Here is a 27,536-nt window from a genome sequence, read left to right as displayed (position 1 = left end):
ACTACTGTTTGGTCCACATTTTTCAGTGAGAATGACAGCACTGAGCACTCCATGACCTGGACTCAAAAGTAGAGCTGGTTGGGAATTTCCCAACAAAGTGTTGTTTCACTGAAAAAAATTTGATTTGTAGAAACTGAAATTGTTTGAGACAGAGGGCTGGTTTCAACGAATCTCCTGATTCTATTAAAAAAAAAATTGATTTTTTTTTCAACTTGTCAAAACGTCCGAATATGATAGTTTTGAAACAAAAAGTTTCATGCATGTATTCTAAATGCTTCTTTGTTTTGAAATTTTAATTTATTCTAAAAAGGGTTTTTTTCTAAACCATCAAAATTGCAGTGAAATATTTCAAAATTATCAAACTGAAATGTGTTGTTTGAGCCAATTTCAAAAATCTTTCAGATTATTTGTTTGTGAAATTTTTCAAGATCAGTTTTTTGATTTCATTTCCCATCTGGCTCTACTCAGAAGAGACCAAGGAAATTCTTTTGTTCTCTTCTTGGTCCCACTGAAGTACGGCCGTGCTAGGTCAGACCAATTGTCCATCTAGCCCAGTATCCTGTCTTCTGACAGAGGCCAGCAGCAGATGCTTCAAAGGGAATGAATGGGATGGCAACTATAAAGCGATCCATCCTCTGTTGTCCAGTCCTAGCTTCTGACAGTCTGAGGTTTAGGGATACCCTGATCATGAGGTTTCATCCCTGACCATCTTGGCTAATAGCCATTAATGGATTTATACTCCATGAACTTATCTAATTCTTTTCTGAACCTATATTTTTGGCCTTCACAACATACCGTGGTAACATATTCCACAAGTTGACTGTGCATTGTGTGAAGAGGTACTTCCTTCTGTTTGTTTTAAACCTACTACCTATTAATTTCATTGGGTGACCCCCGGTTCTTGTGTTATGTGAAAGGGTAAGTAACACTTCCCTATGCACTTTCTCCACATCATTCACGATTTTATAGACTTCTATCATATGTCCCTTAGTTGTCTCTTTTCTAAGGTGAACAGTCCAAGTCTTTTTAATCTCTCCTCATATGGAAACTGTTCCGTATCCCTAATCATTTTTGTTGTCCTTCTGTATCAATTCTGATCTATGTTTTTTTGAGATGGGACAACCAGAACTGCATGTAGTAAACAAGGTGTGGGCATACCATGGATTTATGTAGTGGGATTATTATATTTTCTGTCTTATTATCTAGCCCTTTCCTAATGGTGCCTAACATTCTGTTAGCTTTTTTGACTGCCGCTGATTTCATACCATTGCAGTTTTCTTCGTGCTGCTTTCCAAGACCAAATCTGAGCCAGAATCTGAGTTTTGTGTGAATGGCAAGCGGGGTTTTTTTTCTATTTTTTTTTTTTTTTAAATGTTTCCTGAATATAGAAAAACAGCTTTTAAAATGATTTTAGTAAATAGTTTGAAACCAGACCACGAAGTCTCTTGTAACTGTAGGCTTGTCCTAATTTGGTTTGTCGCTGGCAGCCCATTTTCATTTTCTTCCCCAACTCCCGCCCCGTAAGAGCAAAATGTTGTATGTTACTTTTGAATCAGGATTTATAGGAAGCTGCTACACCGAACAATATACATAAGTAAACAGCGACACCTTGTGGACAAAGTGTATCAGCTTTTCCAAAACATGGAAAAGGCTTGTCGACATGATATTTCTATACTTTACCCTCTGTCCTAGAAAAATCAAATTTCAAATGGAACGAATTAAATGTGCCATATGTTTTGGTTCATGGTAGTATCAAGAAAGAGTCTTATTTCCACAATTCTGCAAAAGTGAAGGTGCCCAAAGCGGTGGCCAATACAGATAGGGGATCTGGATTATTCTAAGCTCTGAGCATTGACACAGCTCCAAATAATGTCAGGGGAGATGATGAGGGGAGAATAGACTCTCAAGTGCAGCACCTGAAATTCAAAAGGTAAAGAGGCAAAACATGACGAGCTATAGAAATGCTTATCAAGGGACTTGCTGGGCACTAGCAGATGCTCACATAAACGAGGGCTCAGTACCAGATCCGTCAAAATGAAACTACCATCCATTAGTACAGGTCTGCCTATAAAGAGTGTAGAAGTCTCATGAGGACTTCCATACAAGTAATGGTATGGCCACATCTCTCACCAAGTCAGGTTAAAATGAACTACTAGCTCTGGGCAACTGATATGTTGAGAAGAATATTTGTTATATAAGTTTGGCCCTTTATCCTGTACATGCACCAATACTAAGCTGAGTGTTCACCATCCCGAATGAACAAATTATGTTCATCTCATGCTACCATTCATTTCTTCTCTTTGCTACGTGTAATAAGTATTGTTTCTGCTCCCTGACTAAAACCTTTCAAGCCAGCAATGGAGGCATAACAGGCTCTCTAGCGTTTTTGTGGAGGGAATAATTATTTGTGCTGAAATTCACGAAGCTTTCATGATTCTTAGACTTCGTCAATTATATCAAGTGGCTGTCCAGATACTCACACACTAATAATAAGACCTTACAAGTCATGGCAAACTGAATTTAGTGTTCTTGCACAAAAATATTTGTGAATCAGGGTTTCTTTCATGCTCAGCCAGCTCTCCTAAACCTTCTCTTTAACACAGACTAGAGCTGCAAAGCTCCAAATCCAACCTGCCTTAGTGAGAGATGTGGACATATCGTTACTTGTATGGAAAACCTTGTGAAAGTTCTGCACTCTTTGCAGGCAGAACTGTAGTAATGGGCAGTAGGTTTATACTGACCCATCTAGAGCCCTTGTTTATGTGAGCATCAGCTAATGCCCAGCAAGTCCCTTGATGATCATTTCACGTTTTGCTTCTTCTGTGGAAGCTCCTTTCAGGATCATGCCCACAGTTTGTCAGTGGTGCTCTAGGAGTCTGATTCCAGCATCAGTAATGCTTGTTTGACAAAGGTGTAAGTGTGACTTCAGCAGATTGACTCCTGATTTACATACACAAGGATAACCGAGAGAAGAATCTGGGCCTGTGTTTCTGCCAGTCAGGGTTCTTGCAAAATGTCCGTTTTTAAACTTACTTGTTTATTATTTATTTGCATTGTGCATCACGGCAAAGAAGAGTTTTAAGGGGGGATTTGAAGGAGGACAATGAGGAGTCTTTGTAGGTTATGTGACAGAGTTGGGCCAGATGGCTACAGGAGAGCGATAGAAGGCAGATATATTAGCCCCAGGCTAAATAGGTCCCTTTTCCCTGGGTAAGGTAACAGGGAAGTTTCCAGAACAATCAGGAACCTTCTGGAAACAATTAAGACAGACAGGCTGATTAGAACACCTGCAGCCAATCAAGCTGCTAGAATCAGTTATGGCAGGCTAATCAGGGCACCTGGGTTTAAAAAGGAGCTCACTTCAGTTTGTAGTGCGTGCGTGAGGAGCTGGGAGCAAGAGACGCTAGGAGCTGAGAGTGAGAACACATACTGTTGGAGGACTGAGGAGTACAAGCATTATCAGACACCAGGAGGAAGGTCCTATGGTGAGGACAAAGAAGGTGTTGGGAGGAGGCCATGGGGAAGTAGCCCAGGGAGTTGTAGCTGTCGCACAGCTGTTCCAGCAGGCACTCTAGAGGGCTGCATTCCACAGGGCCCTGGGCTGAAACCCGGAGTAGAGGGAGGGCCCAGGTTCCCCCCAAACATCCCAATTCCTGGTCAGACACTGGAGAAGTTGACCTGGACTGTGGGTTCACAAAAACGGCCAAACTGAGGGCTGCTGTGAACCTCCGAGGCGAGCAAATCCGCCAATAAGCACTAGACCCACCAAGGTAGAGGAGGAACTTTGTCACAGTATTTACAGGGAGCTCCTCCCAGGCACCAGTGGCAGCATGGGAGAAAGCACCAATGTGCTTGTTTGAAAGTTTAACAAGTGGGCGATGAAGGCTGGCATCACTGGTGAATCAGAGGCAGGAGGCAAAATCACGATAGCCTCTGAGAGATGATGGGTTGCATGGGGATAGACTGTGAAGGGCCTTGAAAATAAAGCCAGGTAGTTTCTGTTTGATGGGATGAAGAGGGAGTCTGTGAAGAAGTGCAAAGAAAAGTGTAACATGGTCAAACAACAAGCTAGGGATCTTTGAAGCAGCATTTGGGACAGATATGAGCAAGGCAAGATGAGATTTGTCAAGGCCAGAGAAGGGGATGTTGATATTGTGACAGACTGACAATATCCTGGACAAGCTTTATGGAATTAAGACAAATTTTACTGAATTAAGTTAAACCTTATTGAATTGGGTTTAATACCTTTGGGGTCCATTGTATTTTTAAAAATGCAGTTGTCTGTTGTGGCATTTTATGTAACTCCTCTAGTAGGTGGGGGATGGTAATGTCCTTCCTCTGTTATCAGCCCTGTGAAGCCACCCTCCAGGAGTGGTGCGCATGTACTAGCTCCCATGGGCGTGGGGTATCCATAGGCCAGGGAAGGCTATGCCTCCCCAAACAGCCAGGCATGGCCCTGCCCACGCTCTGCCCTGAGGCCCCACTCCTGCATACCCCCCTTCCCCCGTGGCCCTGTCCACACGGCTCGTCTTCCCGCTCTCCCTCAGCCTCTCCCCTGAAGCTGGTGGGGGCTGGGGCTGAGGCTAGGGTGGTCCGGCCAGCAGCTCAGGGTAGCTGGTGGGTCGGTGCTCAGGCCGGCTAGTGCTTGGGCTGGCTGGCCAGCAGGCCGGGACTCAGGGCGGGTTGGCCAGCAGCCTGGGCTGGCTGGTGGGCCAAGATTCATGGTGGCCAGTGGGCCAAGACTTGGGGCAGCTGGAGCTGGGCTCCTCCGGGCACGGTGGTGGACTCGGGGCTCCAGTGGGGTAAGGAGTGCGGAAGGGGAGAGGTAGGGCGGGGCCTTGGGAGGAAGGGGTGGGGCTAGAGGCTAGCCTTTGCGAACAGGGGGTTCATGCACTACCCATGCTAGTTCCAGCTGGATTCTCCAGGGACCAACAGACAAAGAAAGGAGTTTTGGATAAATAGCCTGATTTTACACAGGCTCAGGTCCAAGATATTAGCACCTCATGGTTTGCAGAAGGCCCCAATTCTTAGGGAAGGGTTGGAAGAACAGAGCCAACAGAGGCCCCATAAAACTGGATGCTTGTTCTGAGCTGAAGCTGCAATGAACTTGAAACCACAAGGAATCCCTTTGGGTTGGGTGTTGAAGGCCTGCTCCTTCCAGCGCCCTACATGAGGGTTGGGGTGATCTCTGGTTCTTTTATTATTTTTAATGTGTTTTCTCTGTAATGCTTTTACCTTAAGAATAAAATAGCCTTGCATAAAAGAATTGCATGGTAACTATAACTGTGGGCAATCAGGCTATGAACCATTCCTGAAGAGCAAGCAAGCAGGCCTGCTTGGGCAGCCTGTCTCTGCTGGGAATAACGCAGTGAAGGCAGGGAACTGTGCAGCTTGGAGGTACTTCAATCAGAAGGGAGTGAGATGCAGGTCTCCACTCAAGAAAGGCAGCAGCCTGGGGAGCTGGAAGCCTGAGAGTGGGTGCCCTTGCTGAACCACTGAGCTGAAATACAGGTGCAGTTGCCCTGAAGTGTAACGGATACTGCAGGAGTCAATGTTCTATTAGTCAACTTGATATTATCTAGTCTTCGAATTTCAGGGATTTTTTTTTCACTGTTGTTTTTACGAATGAAAAGCTATTTTCCAAATGAAGAATATTCTGAGATTTGATTGGTAAGGCATTATTTTTACTGGTAAGCTGATTCAAGGCCTCTGATATTTTACTTTCCAGCTGTCAAACAGAGGTGTCCCTCATTAAACCAAACCAAACCAAACAATCATGTGAGGACTTATTGCCTGTCAAAAGCCAAATGGAACTCTATATGTGAGTAGTCTAGGGTGACTTCACACTGCAAGTTGGGACACATTCTCATTTGAATATGGTTGTGTTTGCAAAACAAACACTTGTGAAACAGTATCTACCCTATATTTAATGCAGGCTTCCATCGAGCTATTTTATATTTCTTTTTCAAATATACTTTGGGACAGTTCCCTAGTTATCATGGAATAGTCACTGGAAGTGAGTATTTCCTCATGCTAGTGTCTGGGGTAAGGATACTATTTCTGGCTCTGCCAAGGGCTCACTGCATAACTTTGAGCAAATTCCTTAACTGCTCTGCACCTCAGTTTATCTGTCTATAACATGGATTTAAAAATACTTACCTAATGGAGGTGTTAGAGAGACAATGTCCCTCTTACCAGCAGAAGTAGCTCAGTGGTTTGAGCATTGGCCTGCTAAACCCAGGGTTGTGAGTTCAATCCTTGAGGGGGGCATTTAGGGATCTGGGGCAAAAATTGGGGATTGGTCCTGCTTTCAGCAGGGGGTTGGACTAGATGATCTCCTGAGGTCCCTTCCAACCCTGATATTCTATGATCCTATGATGATTCTAAGTTGGTCTTATCAAAGATATTACCTCACCCACCTTGTCTCTCCAACATCCTGGGACCAACATGGCTACAACATGGCAAACAATAATGGGGGTATTGTAATACATAGGTAATAGTTGAAGGATCAGAGATCCTTGGGGGAAAGGTGCTATGGAAGAGAAAAATATTCTTATTACTAAATAGAACATTTTTCCCTGCCTCCAAAACACTTGAATTTACAGTAAATTACACAGCTACAGGGGCAGGTTATCTTCTCACTCAGACAGATGTAAATGAAAAGGAACTCTTTTAAAGCCAGTGGAGTTACAATAGTGTAAAAAAAGAATATGGGAACTTAGAATCAGGCCCATCCGTTTATACTGTTCACATCAACTTTTAATGGAAATAAAATGGTGGAAAAACAGGACTGTATCAAAGATTCTACCCTGGTGGAATTTTTTAAACTTAGAAATAAGATGTCTGGACTGACAATCCTGCAAGAAAAAGATACTCCCTGCAAACCCCAATATTAGTCACATATCGTCTTTCTATCTATTTAATAGAAATTGAACTCCCCTGCGGAATCATTTTTCGACTTCTTTCCATGGACACCTAAAATACTGCAGAGATTCTATTTTTTGTTTTAAGTGCCACTAAATCTTCACCTCATTGAGAAAATACCAATTTCATTCAACAGAATCGTAATTAATCTAGTTTGGAGGTCGAGGAGGGCTGGCATATCCCCTTAACTATGAGTAATGAAAGCCCAAAATAGACTCAGGCAGCTTAATGTTCATGACTTGGAATCCTGCCCTTAACAAATGTATTGGATGTTCTTACATGGCCTCCTGGCTGCTTATGCTCATATATCCATGTGCTTTGATGGCATCGTGCCCAATCACAAGGTGGCATGCCAGTTTCACTGGGGGTATAGGTACCACACAAAGAAGGGGAGGTTTGCTGGGTAACCTGCCTAATGCCTGAAGTGGTATCACTTATGTGTGACATTCCCTTCCATTGTGATAGCAGTGCCACACTGGTGCCACAAAGCCCCCTCGGACTCATTAACACACGTATGGGCCAGCAGAGCAATGGTAGAAGACAAGTTGCTCCTGGGTAATCCTGGTTGCCAAATAGATTATGTAGCTGCAGGTACCTATTACAGCCAGGGATAGGGTGTAGAAACGTATAACCGCATTTGAGTCCATCCCTCAGGTAGTCTATATGTATGAAGATCCAGCGCAGGCAGAAGGTTCAGGACACAAGCTGAATGTCAAGTGGCCTGGCCTCCGTGCATGCAATCCTAATGCCGAGGGGCTCGCCAGAACTTTTCCATCCACTCTTCTTTTGGATGGAAAATTGGGTTTTGGACTAAACTAAAGTTTTGGGCAAAAGTGTCTAGCTTTCCTCAGGAAAATCTCCTCCTGTTTTTCATTGGCATATCAGAAATCAAATACTTTTCAATTTTTGGCTGAAAATATTTGGGTTTCAGATGAATATTTACAGACATTGGTGGTCAAAAAGCATAAATTTTCCAGTATGGGTTTTTTTTCAACAAAAAGGCTGATTTTCCCACTGACATTTTTGATGCAAATGAAGAAAATTAATTTTCATCTAAATTGACTGGGGGAAAATAACCATTTTTGAACTAGCTTTCCTACTGACATTCATGGAGCTGCACAGATGTACTGGGGGCAGAAATTATGCTAAAGAGCGAGCCCCAAAGCAGAGCAGTGCTTCCTGTACTGTATTCTGTCTTCCAGATCATTAATGATTATCTTAAATACACTGCAGTCCTCATTCCTAGTCCTCTGCTCTATCGATTAGACCACAGGACCTCATCCAGTGGTTTGCAATGCCTACTGTGCATGAGGGGAGGCAAACATAAAAAAGCATAAGGAGTGAGCCTTAGGTGAAGCTCAAGAGACAGCCGAGTCACCTAGCCCCTGATCAGCATTGTAGCAATGACTGAGGTAGATAAACACAGCTGGCTTGTTGCTTAAGCCTCTGGGTCAGATCTTCAACTTGTGTAAATTAGTGTAAGTCCCCTGAAGTGAACAGAGCTCTGCTGATTTACACCAGGTGAAAATATGGCCCTCTGAGTGGAGATGCCTGATAGGAAGAGAATAACCAAAGAATAGGCAAAACTAAGAAATGTGTTTGTCAGTAGGAGAGATCTGCAGCTGTTGACCCTTTTGCTGTTAACTCTGTCTGGGTTATGTCTCTGAATGTGGTAGTAACCAAAAGCCTTTACTAAGTGATGGTTGCTAGGTAACCAGGGAGACTGGACCAATGGGTTGCTATTTCCCCAGACTGGGAAATGAGAATCCCCCTTACCTGTGCCAATAGGTCCAAGCTGCTGGGGAGGGAGATGCGAGCGAAGGTCAAAGGAGAAGTGGTAAGAGGGGAATGGAGTGTGCAGGATCACTTGTAGTAAGAGAACAAAATAGGTCTCTAGGAGAGAGGAAGACCACCTGATGGTGTGTATCTTCTGCGCACTAGGCTGCTGACCGAACACAAAATGGAAGCTGCCTGTGCATTTGTCATTTCTCCATTCTCCAAGGGTGCAGGAAAATAGGGAGACCAGATGTCCCGATTTTATAGGTACAGTCCTGATATTTGGGGCTTAGTCTTATATAGGCACCTATTATCCCCCATCCCAGTTTTTCACACTTGCTATCTGGTCACCCTGAGTATGTAGAAAAACAAGTCGCAACAGATACAAACTACTTACAGCACACCTTTCATGTGTCTTCATTTGGTAAGAAGTGAGGGCGCTCCTGAGGCCTATGAATCAAACCGAACAACAAGGAAAATTTCAGAAAATAAAAAATTGTCAAAGACACAGAAGAAAACATCTTTTACTTTTTGACCAGCATGTGTTTTACTTAACAGGAAAAAAGAAAAAGGGGAAAAGTCTCTGCAGTTGCTGGGTGGGGTATTTATTATCAAAGTACTAATGAACTTGTCGTGGGAGAATGGGTCTGATTTCTGTTATTTAAAAAAACCCACTTTTCCAAGGCTAATTGTGAGTAAGGCCCCTGATGGCTCCAGGGAGCGGGAATGGAAGGATGAAGATGTGGGGGATATGGAGGCTGAAGGGGTACAGAGCCCTTCATCCTCCACTCCAGGTCACTGGTTTGAATTTGTCCCTGATTGTCATGGAACAAGCTTTTCCCTTCTTGGCCTCCAGTTCATATCCAGCCCCAGAGCTCGAACACCGCCTTTAACTCTGTGAGTTGGGGGCTGGAGAAAAGCTTGGCAAGGTTTCCTTCCTGGAGATGGACTCATAGCATTCTGTCAGTGGACAGCTTTGCCTCCTCAGCCTGCCACCACTTCCCCAAGGAAAAACAGAGGCTTCTGTGCCTCTGTACTGGCCCTGTGTTCCCCTCCTCCCCGCCTACTGGGTAGGGTGGTTACAGTGCATCCACTCTGCTGTAGATGGCTGCCCCTGAACCTGCGAAGCAATTGAAGGGGCTTCAGCATAGTCAATGCAGCTTCAGGCTACATGTTCACTGTCGGGCTTGGGTTAAGAAGATGATGCACGTGCCTCAGGCCCCTAACTGCCTGCTGTCAGCATGACCGTTTTCGTAGGATCCCAGGCCCATGGAACTCCCCTTCACAGAGGTTCGGGGAAAGGATGGGGACAGTGCACCGAAGTCTGTCTCACTCCCAAAACTCCTATTGCATCATCAAGGGCAGATCCTCGTGTGGTTAGATCTCTCCACATACTAATCTTAGGGGCCCCGAGTCAGTAGCTGTTTAGTGGCCTCTGTAAAATGGGTTAGTGGATCTCAGGCCACTTTGTCAAAAAGAGGTCTCCACATCACAAATCACCACTACAGCAGGGTAGTGGCATGAAGCTGTCTGGGCATTAATCTACCTCCTCATTCCTAGAGGTGGACCCATACAGAGTCACACTAATGAGGCTGGAACAGCTTCCTCTGCTTCTGCCTATTCTGTAGATAAATATAGGACTCAATTTCCAGTCCAGCACCTTTCCCCACACTAAATTCACTATGTATAGATTGATAGATAGTGGATATTCTTGTTCGTGTTCTAGAGGTAGCCTTAAACAGGATGTTTTAAGCCATGTTGCTGGCTCCTGGAAAGGTTAGCCACATGGCTCGGTGGTGGGCAAAGTGTGTGATTGCCATCGAACTAGGCAGTCATGCTCTCCTTGTCTTAGATTTCTTTCTATGAGTCAGAGGATGAGTCAGACAAGGAAACACTGAGGCCACACAGGTGGCCAACTCTCTAGTCTAACCTGTGCAATGACTGAGGTTTTGCTGCGGAGCAGCAGTTAAAGAAAAAATAACAGAACGTGAGTCACATTCATCCTTGGTGCAGCTCCACCAATTTCAATGGCACTAAACCCGTGACGAATCTGGCCCCGTGTTCGTCCCTCTTAAAATAAAGGAAGCTTCCTCCTGCAGCAGAATCAATTGGAAAAGGGAGAGAGGGGGAAAATGTGCTTCCTTCTAACCCACATTAAAAATAATCATTTTTAGTTGCACAATGGGGACAGATAAAACCAGTTCTGCTAGATACCACGGTACAATCTCCACAGCATGTCATGAAAAACAAATGGGCAAAACTCAGGGATTTCTTTCATCTCTGCTCATTTATATATAATACAGGGGAAGTGAGGGGGCATAAAGTGTGTGTGGAAGGGGTTTTTTTTTCCTAAGTTGATCATGTCACCAGGGTGAGCACTGAAAAGCTTTAGTGTGGATTTTATACATGGACAAAATGATTGGAAATTAAAGTTTTTATTTGTCAGGTTGATTTAGACCAGTTGGCTAGAAATAATAATATTTATTTTTTAAAAAGACTGCCAGAGTTTTCTCTAGTGTGCAGTGTTTTCTGTCTCAACCGTTTCCTCCCATTTGGCAGGTCAGTTGTGTATGTGAGCACTACTGGAATGCTGAAATACCACCTGAGGGAGAAAATTGCTAATCTCTAAAAATTACTAATCATTCTCTCACGCTAAACAAATCCTGCGGAGAGATTTTTTAGTTACACAAGGGTGCTGCCCCACGCCCCTTTCCCCCCAGTTAATGATACAGAGATGCAAAAGGGACCATATCACATCCTAAAATTCATTAGCCGGGGCATTTTCACATGGTAAGTTCTAAGTCTGAGTGCAAAATAAAGATACAAAAGACTGAAAAATCTTCAAATGCACAGCACCAGTGCTCTCTGACAGAAAGGGCAGGGAAAGGAATTTAGACAGCTATATCATATTCTCTTAATATATTACATATTGCCAACCGTCCCCAACTGCCATTGTAACCCTGTTGTGCTAGGTGCTGTATAATACCATAGCAATTGTGGTCTCTTCAAAGAGTTTACAATCTAAATAGACAAGAGAGATAAAGGTTGGAAAAAAGGAAAGCATTATTTTATGGGTAGGGAGCTGTGGCACAGAGATTAAGTAATGTGCACAAGGTCACACAGAAAGCAAAGCTGGGAATTTAACCCAGAGCTTCTGAGTCCAGTACCATCCTTCCTCTCGCTCCTCTATTACCCGCTTTCCCTGCCATATAAATTTCTTATCCCTAACAATGACATTTTAATGACATCCCCGGGGATATGGAGCCTTCTCTTTCCCCACTGTATTTTAACAAAGCCATACTCACATAAACCTTCTAGTTGTCACTATGCGACATACCATGCCCACTCAACTGGCCACTGGCAGCAGGACTGAAATCCCAACCCTACTGCTCCAAAAGCCCAAGTCCCACGAGAATTATAGAAAGGAGACCACTGTGGTGAACAAATTAGAGGATGTGCAGACTAGGAGAACGCGCACCAGTGAGATGCTACTATAGTGGTCATAAAAAATATATTGCCCTAAAGTGTAATTAACAACTATGGCAAATATATTTCATCAGCAAGACTAACCCATTCAGCAGTAGCGGAGGGGAATAAAAAGAGGCTTTTAATCTGCCAACACCTAGCTTCAGTGCTCTGTATTTCCCCTGCAGCAGCTGATGTAGCAAACGTCTAAAACACGGCAGAGTGCCGCACATCCAGCGTTCCAGACACTGCTACAGACGTTGACTCTAGAAGAGGAATCAGGGTGCTGTGAGATAGGGTATTCGACAACTGAGAGCAAGAAGGGCCACGCATTTAGTGGGGAAAATTTGAGGTCATGTACTCTCTGGCACAGTTCCAAAGGCATACACCCTCAGCTGTTTAAGTCCGGCTCTTGTCTTACACTTAGCTTGTAATTTCTCTGGGACAGGGACCATCTTATTGTTAGGTGAGTTCACAGCGTCTATCACAATGGGGTCCTGCTCCATGACTAGGGCTCCTAGGTGCTATGGTAATATAAATCAATAATAATAATTAATAGTAATGGCTAAATGCATCAATCTCTCTGGTTCAGAAACCTGGGGGATTTTAGGCATTTCTCCCACAACTAGCAGGAAAAGTGCTGTGTAGATGGCAGACCTCGCTGAATTTAAATGTGCACCTTACGGTGGATTTAAAAAAAAAAATTGCTGTACAGTTTTGCTGGCTTAATTCTACTTTGGGCCTCTGAGAGCCATTAGAGAACTTCTGATCAGTGGAACTTGGGCATGTTTTGTTTTCCGTCTTTAAGATTCTTTGGAAGCCTGTTTGAGCTTCAGATTCCACAGCCAGTGCTGTGAGGCCGGGATTTCCTAAGGCTCAGCTGCTATGCAACAGATGCACAGGTGTGTTCTGATAACACATCAGCATTCTTGGTTTTCACTTAAGCAGAAAGAAAACAAAAAGGTAGCAGATTAAGTCATATACAGGCACTAACAGACGAGAGAGCGAGAGAAGTTTGAAAGTACATTTGGCCAACATAGGAGGTCCACGATAGCCTCGCAAAAACAACTTTTTTTTTACAATTGTGACAGGAAATTTTACCACCAGCCTTTCTGAAACCTACAGTCAGGTTGGAGATTACCATCAGATTGTAGCAAAGCGCCTGAGCAGACAAACTACCAGGATCTGTAGTCAGTCACCACCAATTCAACGTGACACCGTTGTGATAGCACCACCTGCTGAGCGGGCTGTTGGTTTTGGGCTGGTTTTTTTTTAAGGCATTTCATGGGATTTGATTCTTTGAGTCAAATATAGCCCTAGTGTAAACAGACTCAACTCTTGACGCCAGTGAAGCCCGCTTGCTCCAGGGCTGATTTTATCCCCCCTCGTTTCTCAGGTATCAATCAAGTACTGTCACATTGTTAAAAACAGTAGTGGATGCTTAGGACAGACTATGACTGAACTACACTGACTCAGGTATAGTACGTTCTCTGTTCACTGCAGTCCAAGGCCCGGAGCTTACCCTGTATGTCAGTTGTGCCCCGCTAGAATGGAAAACACAAGGCCTTTTCCAGGAAGATTTTTTCACCACCCACTTAAATAGTGAAAAAGTTTACAACCAGGAACAGGTCTTAGGCAATTACATCCTGAATGATGTTTCACTCCAGGACAGATCCTAACTTGCCCTCCAGGACTGAGTGGGACCCTTTATTGCAGCTCTGCCCACAACCTAGGACAGCTAGATATTTCTGCTAAAATGATCAGCAATGAAAGAGTTAACATTACCATTTAAGTTGTTGTCACTGAGCTGGAGCATTAACACCCCATTGGAGTGAATGGGGGAAGGCCACATGACTCAGCTCTGTTAGCTCCACTGAGCGTTTTGCTTGTGCAAGGGCTGCAGGATGTGGTGCTGATACTCCAAACACAGGTGCATGTGCTGTGTAGCCCTGCTCGCTGCTTTTCACCAAATCTTCAGAACTATTCCGAAACTCGAGCTTCAGCCGAGTGAGCTAGTCTTCCATGCAGGAGATGGGGGTTTGGTTGCCTCTCCAAATCGCTCGCTGACCTCGGGCTTGGAACCGTATGGAGACAGCATTCTGCATTGCTGGGTGGAGAGAGTACTTTGTATCACTGACAGTGAACTCCTCCTGCCACTGTGGTGTTGAGGGGCTTCGAAGGGAATCTCCATCCAGTCCGTATTGGATGAAAGGTTGGTGATTGCAATTGGAAGGTCAGAAAGTGAGGCAAGGCAAGGTAATGTTGTAGGGCAGTGGTTCTCAAAGCTGGTCCGCCACTTGTTCAGGGAAAGCCCCTGGCGGGCCAGGCTGGTTTGTTTACTTGCCGCATCCGCAGGTTCAGCCGATTGCGGCTCCCACTGGCCGCGGTTCGCCACTCCAGGGCAATGGGGGCTGCGGGAAGCAGCGCAGGCCGAGGGATGTGCTGACCGCCCTTCCCGCAGCCCCTACTGGCCTGGAGCAGCGAACCCCAGCCAGCGGGAGCCGCAATGGGCCGAACCTGCGGATGCGGCAGGTAAATAAACCAGCCCGGGCCGCCAGGGGCTTTCCCTGAACAAGCGGTGGACCAGCTTTGAGAACCGCAATTGTAGGGGACACACTTCTGAAAATCTTCACTAGAGTTTTTGACTGTCAGCAGACAAACCTTTCTGGACGTCTTCACCATTGTTGCTTACCCCCTTTAGCTTTATCTATCTCTCAGCAAGATTGAGTGCTTGTCTACACACAAAAACTCTACCAGGATCAGGGCCGGCTCCAGCTTTTTTGCCACCCCAAGCGGCAAAGAAAAAAAAAGAAGCAGGGCCTGCCGCCGAGGAAGGAGAGAGGGAGTGAAGCACCCGCCGCCGAATTGCCGCCAAAGATGCCAACGTGCTGCCCCAATCACGGGCAGAGTGTTGCCTTTTTCTATTGGCCGCCCCAGGCACCTGCTTCCTTCGCTGGTGCCTGGAGCCGGCCCTGACCAGGATCGTTAAAGGAGTACAACCATACTAATATCAGTACAGTCTATTCTTGTGTGGGAAGGGAAATAAGCTATACTGATACAAAGCACCTATATACAAGTATAACTGCATCCACACTAAGCAAAACTATTTCACTATAAAAAAAGCCGCACCCCTAACTAACATCGTTATACTGGTACAAGACCAGGCGTAACACTGAGCACTATATTTGTAACTCTGCTGCCATGCTGAAGGAATCAACAGCTATCATAATTCGATTGTTCACTGATAAGTTTGATAAATGCTTTTAATGTACATGAGTCAGAAGCAATGGGTTAGTGCATATTTTTACAGATCAATCAGTAATATTAACATGAAGGTGACTTTCAGCTCAAGTGAGAGATTGCCTGTGAAATGCTTTCTCAAAATGGAGCAAAAAGATGCTTTTTATAAAAACACCTGGCACTCTCCTGTCAAGTCTTTCTCCAAATCAGTGTTGCCCGGTAAAGCAGGATCAGGGCTATTTGAAAACAGCAGCAAGTTAAGCTCTTCTCTGAAAGTTGTGGTGAGGCCTAATTTGCTTATCACCTGGGGTTTCCTTTTTCTCCCAAATTTAGGCATGCCAGTAATTTCTATGGTGATTGGTCTGGTCATGCTTGTATGCTAGTTCATTGCAGGTGGGAGTAAAATAGCCAAATATCTGGAACATCTGAGTTGGGAAAAGGGAACATAAAGAAGTCTACAGGAAAGAGATCGTGAGGGAATTATATTAAAGCCTCAGATTGCTCAGAGGCCCAAAGTTCTCTTTTTCCATCCCCACCAAGCCATGGCTACTGAAATCTGCATGGGCCCAGTGCACTGCAGTCAGCTTGGTTAGCACTAAATGCAACAAGGCTCTTATTAACTCACATGTAAGGAAGCTGCAGTTAAATGAGTTACTCATTAACTCTTAGGTAAAGCAACATAATTAAATAGGGCACTTTGTAAGCCACAGGTAAGCAGTCTGCTCAATAATGTACAGATAAAGCAATTCACACTTAATTAGAGTGCTCCTTAACCAAGAGCAATAATTCTTATCTATGCTTTCATGCAGAAGGATGTCAGAGTGCTTGACAGACTGTGGACCACATCCTGTTCTTGTCTGTTGTCTAGTCTCATTAGGTATGTCTATACTGCAATGTAGGTGCAGATTTCACACTCAGGCTCCAGCCTAAGCCCCCTTCTATCTACACATGAATCTGCTAAGCCAGGGCTCAGACCTAGGGACCTAGGACCCCCTGGGGATGAAGAGTCCAAGCTTGACTCAAGCCGGGATCCAAGGTTCAAGCCCTACTGCTTTGCAATGTAGATGCAGCCCCATGGGACTTCTGCTTTAGGAGTCTGCCTAAAGTATCCCACAATCCCATGGACCGACTGCTCTTTGTCTTCTGGACAGTTACGTTTTCCCACATTGCACCACAAAGGGCTAGAGTGGCCACATTTTGGGAGGGGACTAGGAAGTCTGGATAAGGGTGCTTGGACTCAGATCCATATAATACAGTATAGACTCTGGGACTCCAAGGTGGGATCCAGGGTTCAGCAACTCTGAATCTGGGGTTACAAATAACCATAGGTGCTTGAAACCTAGGTTAAAAAAGGTGCTCAAGACTTAGGGTCTGCTAACTCGAGTTCTACTAACCCTGGGCTTACACTGTAACATAGACCTACCCTTTGAGTCTGTGAGCGTATCCACACTAGGAAAAAGGTTAGAAGGCTGAGGCAAATTCTATCTAAACCTACAACTGCCTTGTCCGCAGTAGGATGTTAGTTACTACATGTTAGTTTCACCTTTTTTCCTAGTGAACCCAAGGCCTGCAGTGTTTGAGTTTACTGAGGGCCAGATTTTGGCAGATAGGGGCCTAAATACCTTTGAGGATCTGGGACTCCAGGATTCTCTCCTGTGCCTACAGTTTGGGCTGTTTTACATGCAGAATTGTAATGGTTGAACTTAACACCTTATCTTAAACTGGTTTCATTAAATTGGTGCAAAAGTCTGTGTGGACACTTATTTTGTCTTAAATCAGGCTTATTCTGATTTAGATTAAATTGATTAGGAACAGGTGTAAGATGAACCAAAGTAAGTTACTCAAAACAAAGTAAGAGGGTCCATACAGGGATTTGCACAGGTTTCAATTTGGGTGTAGACAGGGTCTGATTCTCCATTGCTCTCTGTCTTGTGCAGTCATTTACACCACTGCAAAGTGGGTAAAAAAAATGCTACAGTTCTGATCTGCTGTAAATGACTGCACAAGATACAGAGCAATCAAGAATGAGGCTCATTGTGCTTGCTAACTTACAGGTGGAGTACCTCCCAACTCATCAAGGTGCACCAGATGGAATGGTGAAAAAGAAGAGAGCAAAAAAGACAACAGGAAGAAGAGGAAAAACAGATGAAAGGTATCCTGTCAGCTAAGCAGCACCTCTTGTCAGTCACAGACTGGAAGGATTGCCTCCAGGGAAGTCAGTTCAGGTAGCAAGAGTGATAAGGGATAGATGATTCACCCAGCTTGAGATAAGGAAATAAATTGTAACTGGGTTCATAATTTTGTTCCCCTATTTTTTGGCCACTGCTCAGGTTCTTTCCTCCATGGATAGATTTCTGAAATAGATTCTGATTCCCCCAAATGTGTGATGATCCCTTATTAATTATTATTATTTTATTATGATTTATTATTAATTATGGCTCATTGGGAAAGAGACTCTGTCTTGCAATATATTTTGGTTTGGTGAACAGGAAAAAGAGTAAAAAGAAAAGGAGTACTTGTGGCACCTTGGAGACTAACAAATTTATTTGAGCATAAGCTTTCGTGAGCTACAGCTCACTTCATCTGATCTGTTCTTCTGTCCAGTTAAGATTTATGTATTGCATTTTCCAAGCAAGTTCATTCTTCTAACTAATCTGTTCTTTTATTAGGTATTCATTTAAACCAGGGTCACCATACAAGTGAATTCTCCTCATAATGTCCTTGGATTTTTACATCACCACTGGCCACTTCGTCCCAAACCTTGTCATGTTCAATGAGTAGAGGCATGGTTCATTGATGATAATCTGGTCCTTCTGTAGCTTTGTATATATGATGACACTCATGGACATAGTGGGTCAAATTGAAGGCAGTGGAGTTAAGCCAGCAATGGGTGTAGCATATATGGCTACATAACTGTGAGGACATATATTGATTCCAGGTAATTTGCCTTTAAATCTTTAACTCTTTCATTTTGCCTGCTGTAGAAACTGTGGTATGAGGTGCTTTAATGTGGAGGATTTCGTGGAGATTTGATATTTGTTGGTTAACCTATGTTAAAAGTATATCTTCTTTTAGAAGATATAACTTTCTTTTGGGCTTTCTGAAAAAAATAACAACTTCTAACGTGCCTTGTTTTTGTATGGTGGTAAAGACCAAGGCTGCGTGGCCGTTTACGAAGCTTTGGGTGTTAGCAATGTGTTGTGGAAGTATTACAGTAATAAGTAAGGGTTGATAAATTTTATGTTGATGTAGGTAAAGCCTGAGAAACAGAAGTGGAGGGTTTGACCTTAACTGTGTGTTTGATACCTTTTCAGCATCTGAGGAAAATGTTACAATAGCAGAATGTAAGAACCTTAACTAGCATTGAACAAAGGGTTGTTTTCTGCCTGGGATTTGCCTTAGATATGTGGGAAATGGGTTTTTTTACCCACTCATTTCCTGTATCAGGTGTTCACCAGAGCTGGTCTCAAACTTCCAAATTCCAGTGAAAATCTTCATCAAAATTTCAGGTTTTGACAGAAAAGATGAAGAAAAGTGGCAATTATCCCCCCAGCTTTTATATTCACTGAAATAGCCCCTTTGCTTTTTGAATTTCTTCTTGTGGCATAAGGCATTTTTTAAACTCTCTAATTACTTTTCATTTGGTCTGACATGGCTTCAGTGTTCACTGAATGGAACAAGTATGGTAACACATGGTCAAGTTATTAAAGCAGAGGTTTTTGACATCCCAGAAATGAGGACTGTGAGTTACCACTATCAACTTCTGGCACTACAAAATTATATGCTGTGCGTGGTGATTTTTAAGGTACTAGAAAGGAAGACTGGCCTGTGAGCATGTCTGCAAATAATTATTAAGGAAAGAAATCTGGAGGACTTGGGATTGACTTCACCTCTGATCCAAAATAAAATTTAGCCCCGAGACAAAATGTGAATGAGAAGAAATATTCAAGGATATGTGTTAATAGTAAGCTGTTGTCTAAGTGTGCAATGGAGAGTGTCTCTTACACAAGCTCAGAGTTGTCCGTTAGGAGACCAAGAGAGAGATGAAGCAGCCACTGGGAGTGGAGCTGGCACCACTGGTATTCATGATTAAAGGGCATGATCAGGACTTCCAGGGAGAGAGCCCTGGGAGGTGCTCAGTGGAAGAACAGCAAGGGGGTTTATGAAGCCACGCCCAAGGAACATGGAAGTTGATTTTAGTTTGTGCCTTTGGTTTGGGTTTGTTAAGGGTTTCTAAGGGAAGTCCTTGAGAGTCCCAGCCCTGAGCGGATTTACTCAAAGACTCTACTCATAGACTTTAGGGCCATAAGGGACCATCTAGTCTGACCTCCTACACATCACAGGCCACAGAATCTCACCCACTCACTCCTGTAATAGGTACATAACCTCTGGCTGAGTTACTGAAGTCCTCAAGAGTGAACCTAGAGAGGCAGCTGGGGAGAAGGCCAGATAGGCTGAGCAGGAAGAAGCCCAGGAAGACAGCAGCAAGGAACTGGATGAAGCCCCAGTCCTTGGCTGCTGGTTATAGGGACCTTTGGCTAGAACCTGGTGTAATGGGAGGGCTCAGGTCACCCTACTCGGCACTGAAGTAGGTTGCTTGAAGCCCCTGAGATGGGTATAAGGACAAGTGAAACCCAGGAGAAAGGTGTGAGGGCCCAGAGTTGGAGCCAAAGACTTAATACAGGGTCTTGGACTCTAGCTTGTTGGACTGTTATCTCGGAATGGGTAGACATAAATCATGTCCTGACTGGAGGGTTGAGTCATGGGAAGAGGTGGACCCCTGGAGGACCAGAACAGCTGTCAGGAGGGGGTGCCAGAGAGGGACAGAGCTGCTACACCACGCCAAGTCACGAGGAGGCGCTAGAGCGGTGAGTGCCCCCTTCACTAGAGATAAGATGCTCCTACATGCCTGTGTAAGGCCCACACACCATGGAAATCACTCACTTCTACTCCACTATGAAGGGTCCACAGAAGTGGACACTGCACAGCCCTAAGTGGTGGCCTCCCCACCGCAGGCTTCCCATGTTGCCACTCCCAGGGAAGGAGCAGGGTGGCATGAGGAGGGCATGGGTGCCAATATATCATGCTTACACCGCCTGCCATACTGGTTATGTGGGTTTGATCACTTTGAATCACTTGTTGGGGCTGAAGATTCCTGTCCTCAGCCCTCCTGTCTTTCAGAGCATTTTCCTCAAAGCAAAGCCCTTTATTCAGGCTCAGCTCTGTTTCTGAGGGCTTTGCCCTACAAGTGCAGGGACTTATGAAACAGCATCCTTTCACCCTACCAGACTGGGGAAGCCCATATTGTAGCTATTAGCGTAGCAATGACAGCAGCATGTGGATAACTAGAAGGCCTTCTCCCTGCGTGCCATTAAACCACTACCTTTTCATGAGAGGAGCACTGAATTCCTCCTCACCCAAATAAAACAGTGAGCCTTTTATTCATTTCATCATTATCTAGGGCTGCCACATTCAAATGATTCTCCAGCAGTCCCTTCATTTTGGAGTACATGTGTTGAGAAGGGATTGGAAGCCTTTTGATTAAGAATAAGAGGTGATGACACTTACAACCAGTGCACGGTTGTTATCATTACCAGGTACCCTCACTTCCCCGGAGCTCTCTCTTTAGGTTGCCTCTGATATAAAGCTACTGTACTCTGGGTCTTAATTGAATGGAACTATTCTATAAACACACACACACACACATATTCCTTGAATCCCAAAAAGATCCCTAGGGAGGGAGGGATCGAGGCGGGAGGAGAGACAGATGTGTCTAGTCCCTAGCAGACTGTGTGTGTGAGAGAGAAAAAGACTTCTTTGTTCCCTGCAGACCTGCCTGCCATCCACCAGAAAGTATCTTTTTTTTCCCGGATGTCGAATGAGTGATTTGACCACCCACTTTTAATCCCACGATTTACTGCTTTTGGCCTGGATTACCATTCACCTAAGGCCACCTTTCCTGCTTAGCTCACCGTAAATTTACACAGGACACCTAAGGGAAAACATCTACCCTTTTGACCTTATTTACTGTTCATACATATGACGCTTTAACTCTCTGACTCTGTCGTGGTAACATCCTCTGGGTAACAACATGGGAAGGAAACCTGCTATCTGCCCATCAGGATGCAATCAACTGTTTCCTGAGATTTTATTTTCATGTGCATCTTAAATCCATCCAGAAACTACAGCTGGTGCAGTGTTTGCCAGACTGCTTGTTAAGCAGGGTTTTTTCAGTGCACTGGTGAGCCATCATCTACACTAGCTGTCTATTTTCCTGGTTTATTTTAAGGTGTCAGTTTTGACTTATATATCCCTAAAAGGCCTGGGACATACCTATCTCTATCCCCATACAGTACAGCCACAGTTGTGGTCAGCATAGGCACCCTGCTATACCCTCATTGATATAAAAGACAAGGGGGGGGTTGGCAGGGTATTTCCCATTTAGAGCTCTGCTCCTTCTGGAATTTGCTCCCTCCATCTTGGGTTGTAATAGCCTGAAGTTTGTTAACCCTTTGTTGCCCCTGGCTTGCATGGCTGGGGAGAGCTCAAGTTTTTCCAGGGTGCCTATATCTTAAAATAAATACTCTTTGTTTTATAAGGCAGAACTAATGGCCAGGAAAATTATAACCAATGAAAAGAAATGCTTCAAGTAAGTAGTCAGTCTGCGGAATTCACTGCTGCAGAAGGACATTGTGTCAAAAGTGGTAAATATGATTTGATATTGTATCTTGGTTTACGTAAAGGTAATCCAATCTAATCTCCTAGCTCAGAATGTAAATTGATACCCCGCAGGAATCAGGAAGGAATTGTTCCTCAGGAATGATAACTAACATTTGATTAAGTATGCTGATATCTTTCTCCTTCTGCTCAAGGGACAAAGGGCAGTGCTTTTGGAACAGGAGGTTCTGAATTCTGCCCTCATGGTCAAGATATGCAACATATTGGCAAGAGTGATGTTTCTAGAGGGTTCTAGACATGTTGCAGTAGCTCAGTGGATCAGGCACTGGACTGGGATTTAGAAGCCCTTTATTCAATTGCCTGCTCTCCCACTGGACTGCTGGGTGACCTTGGGCAGGTCCATTGCATTCTCTGTGCCTCAATTTCCCCATCCATAAAATGGGGATGTTACTTGCCTCCCTTGTGAGGTTATCTGAGATCTAAGGATGAAAAATGGTATACAGGACATAGGTGTTTTATGACTACATTTGACTTGTGTGTCTTGTTAAAGAAATATATCTATTGTATTATGCAAGACACCTCTTCAAAGCTTACATTTTTTTTAGACTCCATCACTTTTTGCCATCCTGATGTTGAACTACTGTATCCCCGAAAGCATGTCTGTGTGCGTGGGGTGTCTTGGTTTTGATTTAGGATATCTGCAATCTTAGTGCAACAGGATTTGCCAGTCAAGCACGGCAGGAAAACAAAGGGACAAATAAGATGCAGATTCCTTTACATGCTCTCCATCACAAAGTGACCCCCCCCCCAAAAAAAATCCTTTTGCATCTCGTCTGCTTCCTGTTGGTCTCCTGTCATTAGGCCTCCATTCCCACAGCCATCAACAGTTTGCTAACATGACAAAAAAAATAAAGAACGCTTGATGCCTGGAGCAATCTTGGCAGCTCAGCCCCATTCCAAATGTGTTTTCTTAAGCATCATGGACATTTTTTTTCTTTCCCCGTCTTTATTTTTCAAGTCCAGACTTGACTGCTAGCGAGCTGGGGATTTCTGTGGTTGTGCTTGTCATGCTCCAAGTTTTCTTTGTTTGACAATGTGTGCAGAGTGTTGGTCACCCTCTCCTCTTACTAGATAGAATGCACTGGGATGAAGAGTCTTAATTGCCATCTGATGCCCCACTGAGTGTCAGAGTACATGGGGTATGCATGCTGCTCTTTAGTTTGGGTCATTTGAAATGATAGATGTTGGAGGATGGTAGATTAGCTTCTGTTGAAATCCTAGAGGCTGCCTATGTAGGTAAATGTCATCCAGTGCTCAGCAAATGCATTCAGTTGAAATCAACAAGACCTTGGATTTCAGACCTAAGTGACCACTAGAAGCACTGACAGCTTCTGCCCATGGCATAAACACTGCAACCTAATGGCACTTTCTGTAGCGTGCGCTCTCCCATCACTCCCTGTCTCCTCTCCTATTTATAACATTCCAAACACTACCCAGAACACAAATACATTAACCTCCATTATAAGTGTCTTGTTAAGCAATTATATTATGATCAGAAGTCAGGGGTAGAGCTGGGTGAATAAGTTTTATGTTTAGGCTCAGTGGCAGCTCTGAAAAATAAAAATACAAATGTTCAGGTCAAAGTGAATCAGAATTTTTTCAGAATTTTTGGTGAATCAAAAAGCTCTGGGGTTTAGAGCTGTTCCAGAGTGGGGATTTGTACCTGGGTCTACCACATCTCAGGTGGTTGCTCTAACCACTGGGCTAAAGGTTATAAAAAGGGAATGTGGTGGCATCACCATAGCCACCTTCCTCCTTCCCTTTCCACCACCCCTACCTTGTAAATGGCTGGAGGGATTCATGTCCAATTTGCAAATAGTTGCAAGTTGATCAAAACTGCATTTCCCTCCCCCCGCCCACCCCGCTTTAGTGAATAAACTAGTCCTCTGAAAAACTTCACCCAGCTCTAGTCACGATGCTGTTTGACTGAGCTGAGTCACACAATCTTACTGTTTCCTCTTGTACGGAGCTTGGATTATAAAGTGTGGGATACTGATGGGGGAGATGCAGGACTTGGATATTGCTTCTCCTTATTGCAGTGGTGGGTAACTTGTCTAAGAGTTTTTCCTAAAAGAATCTTTTAGAGGCAGCGTGGTCAACTGTACAGTGTGCTGGGCTCTACCATGGACCTGCTGTTTGATCTTGGACAAGTCACTTCCTATCTCTGGTTTCCTCTCCTATCCATTGTGTCCTGTCTATTTAGTTTATAAACAATTTGGGGAAAGGTCTCTTGCTATGTTTGTGCAGTGCCTTGCATAATGGAGTCCAAGTCTTGGTTAGGCCCTCAAGGTATTACTGTAATAATAATAATTTAACATAACGGTTAATAGGATCGAATAACAGCACCATTGTTCTTTGTTTTAAATGGAAAATCAGTACAACAAAAAGGCTAAGGGAAACAAACATGTTTTGATTACACTCAAAATGATCAATAAGGTTATGAGAGTGGAGAATTATTTTTTCCCATTTTGTCGGTAGACCTTTCTCACTCTGTGCTAAGAGTTACACTCCTGTTCTCCTAACTTGTAGAGCCAACTCTGCAATGGGGAGCATGTCAGTTAGAATTTAAGAAGCGTCTGATTTTGACGTTAAAATAAATTAACCGAGGTTACATTGCTCTGCTGCTGCACCTGTTCCACTCATACACAGAAATGCTAGTGTGCGCTGTGGGGCTGCTTCACACTGGTGAGATTGGACGCCGTGATCAACCATGTGTTGATGAAATTATCCTTTTATCAGTAACTCCGGGTGGGATTGCTTCAGGAGCTGGAAAAATCCAGGAGGGGCCAAAGCAATGGTTTTCAGTGCTGGATGCTCAAGACAGCAGAGGTGAAATGGCCTGTTGCCCAAGTCCCGTATTTTTGGCACACGCAGATACTCATATTTGCAGTCCTGTGTCGATTGAAGCATCTGAATGCAGGCTATGGATGTGCCTGTGTTTCAACATTCAGCGTTGTTGTCTTCTAAAATGGGATGTTACTGGCTTGTAGAGCTCTATCCAACTCCCAGTGGTTTCAGTAGGAGTCTTTCTATTGATTTCAGTGGGAGTTGGATCAGGACCTTAATGAGAATATCAAGTGGGTTGTAGGAGGGGGACAGAGAAAGGAAATGGGAATGAAGCAACGCTGAAATAAAAGAGTTGGGTGCCTGAGCAGCCCAAGAGGAGAAAATGAAGACAGATGGGTCGCTTATGTAAGCGGGGGGATAGTCCCGCTCTTGTGGGGAACTTTCCTGGCTTCTGCACTATCCCAGTGAAGTGGGCTAGCGAAAGGATCTGAGCCCTCGCTCCCACTTCCTTTACCCAGTGGCCTCCCTGCCCTTGAGGACTCCCCTTCCACTCTCCTGTCCTCGTAACCCCAACAAGGCTGGGCCCAGGATTGCTGGGGGGCTCGACCCCCAACCCTGCTGTGGTCACCTAAGACAGGGGCTAGGGTGTCCCCACTCCGGGGTACTCTCTCTGCACTGGGCACTTCTCTGACCCACTGACCATTACATACAAGTTAAAGCAAATGCAAGTTATTTAATCCACAATTAGTTTTAAAAAGAATAGGGAAAAATGGGAAAGGTTAAAAGAAACACGTCAGCCCGCTCTGTGGCAGGGAACATCACAAACAGCATCTCTGAAATGTCAGGGCAGTTCACAATCTGCTCCTTGTAAGTCCCAGGCCCCTTCTCAACCCTGGCTGTGCTGCAGGGATGCTGTAGGTTGGACACTTGCTCTGGTGGTGGCCACACGCTCTCAGGCACTAAGTGGTAGGACCCTTCTGCCCAGTGTCACCCCCGCCCTGTCGGGGTTATGATCCAAGCCTGGCCTGCAGAGCCTCTTGGCTGAGGCGTCTCCCTGTGCTGGGCCTGCTGCCCAGGGTCCCCCTCGGTCTCCCCAGCTGCTCACCGCACCCGGCTCCGGACTGCTCCAGCCCCAGCTCCACCACTCTGTCTCTGCACTGCTGCTGCTTCTCTGCCTCCAGCTCCCTGGGCTGCTTCTTTGGCCCCTCTGCCTCTGGTTGCCGCAGCTCTGCTCCCAGGACAGGTCTGCTCTCTCTGGGCTGTGCCTCTGGCTTTGGGGCTGCAGCTCTGCTCCCAGGACAGGGTCTGCTCTCTCTAGGCTGCTTTTCTGGTCCCTCTGAATCTGGCCCAGCTCTGCTGCCCAGCTCAGCTTGGGCCCCTGCTTTCTCCTTAGCTCAGCCCTGCTCTGTCTGACCCAGGCAAATCCAGCTCACGCGGAGGACGGGACCTCCTTGGCCTCCTGACTGTCTGATTAGCCAGCCCGCCCTGTCATTCAGGCTTACCTGGAGCATTGGCCTCTCCCCATTGTTCCTGGGGATTATCAGTCTCAGGGTCCTGGTTTAGTACCGGGAGCTAGCCAACCAAAACACTCCCACTAAATGTTCGTAAGGGGGCAACAGTTCCCTTACACTTAGATTGGAAGGCCTTTGGGATAGGGACCATCTGTTTGTACAGGGCCTAGCACAGTGGGGTTCTGATCCATGACTGAGGCTCCTTGGCACTACCAGAATACAAATAATAAGTAATAATGAAATGGGCTTGAGCTGCAAAGCTCAGATCTCATTTTTCCCAAGGTGGAGATCTAGAGTTTAGGTTGGGCTCACATCTAACTAAAGAACTCAGTCTCCAGATCTTCATGCTATCTGTAGAAAAGGGTGCTGTATAGGAGAGAGCAAAGCAGACTTAGGGAGAAGAAAAAAGAAAGCAATGGCCGAAGTACATTAAAAAGTAGAGCTGAGCAGGAAATGACCTTCCCATCCCATGAAAATTTGAGATTTCAGATCAGGATGAAACCTTTTTTTACTCCTCTTGGTCTGCTCAGTCAGCAACCTTTTCATCTCCGCATCATCCAGCTCTTCATTCTTGAAGAGAATCGCTTTCAACTGTACACACAAACTACAGAAAAGAAAGTTCTCTAATATAACACCAGTCGTTAGATGGCTCCTTTCCCAAAAGCAGCAGTTGGGAGCTTTCTTTCAGATGCTTATTAAGCACCAGCCTGATCACAGTAATCAAAAATGCGCAGAAAAGATTCAGTTCATTCCTGGGGAATGCCACTGGCGTTACATGAGGGATTAATTTGGCCCAGATCATTGTTTCTGAGCTGTATTGCGACTGAAGGGTTATACTTGCAGTACTGCCAACGCTTGAGACTTTATCGCAAACGTCCAACAATATTTGCATCGGGTCCTTCGAAAAATTTTCAAATGAAAAGACATTTCCAAAATGTTGAAGTGGGATACTTCAACAGTTTTGAAAGTTCTTTCAAAATTGTTTTGAGTCAAGAAATTTGTTGAAATCCACCCTTTTCCACAAAAAGTTTTGGTTTTGACAGATCAGCATTTTTCAACAAAAAGTGTTTGTCTTCGCAAATTCCTGACTAGCTC

This window comes from Eretmochelys imbricata, chromosome 9, assembly GCF_965152235.1.
Source record: "Eretmochelys imbricata isolate rEreImb1 chromosome 9, rEreImb1.hap1, whole genome shotgun sequence".
Taxonomy (NCBI): Eukaryota; Metazoa; Chordata; order Testudines; family Cheloniidae; genus Eretmochelys; species Eretmochelys imbricata.
The sequence above is the reverse complement of the archived record's forward strand: the minus strand, read 5'-3'. Positions refer to the sequence as shown.